Source organism: Penaeus japonicus, unplaced genomic scaffold (genome assembly GCF_977035675.1).
Source record: "Penaeus japonicus unplaced genomic scaffold, GWHDUDI00000001_assembly GWHDUDI00000001, whole genome shotgun sequence".
Classification (NCBI taxonomy): Eukaryota; Metazoa; Arthropoda; class Malacostraca; order Decapoda; family Penaeidae; genus Penaeus; species Penaeus japonicus.
The window spans coordinates 53,627,483-53,629,982 of NW_028234403.1; positions in this window are offsets into that span (position 1 = coordinate 53,627,483).

Consider the following 2,500-nt stretch of genomic DNA (forward strand, 5'->3'; position numbering starts at 1 on the left):
GCGCAGGGCGGACCCTTCCTGTGTTATCCGATGTTCTTCTCGAATGCGTCGGTCGCACGAGGGGCGTCGCGTCTTATAGGAGGGAAGGATGACGTCAAAATGCAGACGTCAAGGAGCTTGGAGTAAATCCCTACAATATTTTGAATCTGTTCCGATGGAGAAAAGCAAGATAAGTATCGTTAATCCCTTTATATGGATTATATATATATATATATATATATATATATATATATATATATATATATATATATAGAGAGAGAGAGAGAGAGAGAGAGAGAGAGAGTCATTTCTTGTCATATATATATTATATCGTGTCTTTATACTGTTTAAGTTATAATATATAGTTACCGTATCAGCTGCTGTGTTTGACACCAACCTTTTATTTCTCTATGTGTGGATATTAGAGTAATCTTATATCCATCACATAATCTGGTGGCAGCGTAAGATAAGAACCTCACTTTTTTTCGCAATAATTGGTACAATAACTAGCTACGTACCACCATCGCGAATATTTTTTTCAGTGTCTTTCACAGCAACAGCGCACCAAGTTGGAAAAAGGACCAAGACATCGGTAATGAAGGTTAGTGACGAATAAGGTCGATATCCCTCGTGTCATTTTTCTTAATCTTAAATGTTTTTTCCTACCCTCGTGTTGTGCCTTGTGTTACCCACTTTTTTCTTTTTCGTTCTAATTCCTCTACACTGTGAAGTGACCAGATTTTTTTTTTTCTCGCACCTATTCATGAGTGAATTACGAAGTGGTAAAATATTCAGAAATCTCAGGGAAGCTACCGAAATTTTCTTCGGGTTGGATAGCGTTCCTTCGCATTCTCCCTCCCGTCCCGTTTCCCAATCATCTCTGATTCCCCCCATTAACCCCTCAACTGCTAATTCCACCACTGACCCAGCCTCTGACCTGACCCCTTCCCCCCCCCCCTTCTCAAAAAGGACATTTCAACCCCATCAGACATTCAATATCGTACAGAAAGTTGATGGCTCGTCCATTCCGGTTGAAGATTTCTTGGAAAATGTTGAATCTATGATTATTCAAGGTGGAATGTCTAGAGATGACCCTTCTTTCGGCAATAAATGCGTAAACGCGATTAACGCCTTCAAGACACTGTCATCCGATTTGCGCAGTTGGAGTTATTTCAGATATTTTTAGATCTTCGTTCAAATCCTTGGATGTAAGTCATCATATTCAGTTCGCGAGACTTATCCATTTAAAGCCTACTTCTTTGTCCGAAGAAGACATTCGATATTTTATCAATCAGCTTCGGGTTCAAGTTTCAAAATGGGTTAAGAGTATCCCCCACAACCATGACTCCCACATAAAGTCCTTGTTTAACGACCATCACGTCTCCTCCATGACGTATATGGTGAAATCTCTCCTTGTTGCTTCCTTACCTACTTCTGTACAAGAGCAAGTTTGGGAACCCTGTGAAGATACTGATTTACTGAAGTTACCCGGCGAATTTGCCAAGTCAATCAGAGAGAAGGCTCCCACTGTATTAGCCAATGCAGGCGTTCCCACTACTAAGGCAAACATGACCACACACGACAGCACACCCTTGCGCAACACAAACAAACTCAAACAACCAAATGACAAACCACAACGCAACCCTAACCCGCGGTTCCACAACTATGGCACGAAAACACAACAATCAAGACAAACCTCCCCTTACAGATATAATACGGGACATACGGCTCATTTCCCCCCGTCCTCTAAATCACCGCATGTTCCCAGACGTAAACAACCTTGCGTCATGAACTGGGCACCGGACAGGGATCAGTATTTCAACTGTTGTGCGGAAGGTCATGGTGCCGACTCATGTTATTCGACCCCGTACTGCCCCTATCATGGCACACGCTCACATCCATGGGCTCACTGCTCGGCGTTCCCAGACTAGGTGAGTCAAACGCACATATTGCTCCAGCAACGCCAAGCAAACACACATACACACACACACACACACACACACACACACACACACACACATATATATATATATATATATATATATATATATATATATATATATATATGTATATAGACACACGCGTGTGTGTATAGCTACTTGGAACCAGGCAATGTGCTCTTTTATAATCTAATCTTACGTATTTTTCTATTGCCTTTTTATTGGCACGTAAATCTGACAGCCTCTGTTTTATCGTCTATCCTTATTACACTCTCCTTAATTAATAGTCACGCTTCCTGCCACCCAACCAGCTGCCGTGGCTCGCTGTCATGAGGTCTCGTAGTGTCACGTGGCTGCTCCTTGAAGATCCTGCTTGGTTTTACATGAGAGAGACGATACGTATACTTGTATTTAAAAAAATGTCAGTTACCTACATTTATGAAATACTTTTCACACAACACTAGGGTTCTTAAAAGAAATGATATACAATGTTTTATTTCGCTAATTTTATGAAGGATTAATGCTCGGTATATATGTAATCTTTACCTGTTACTTTAAACGTTTATTTTTCATTTTCAACA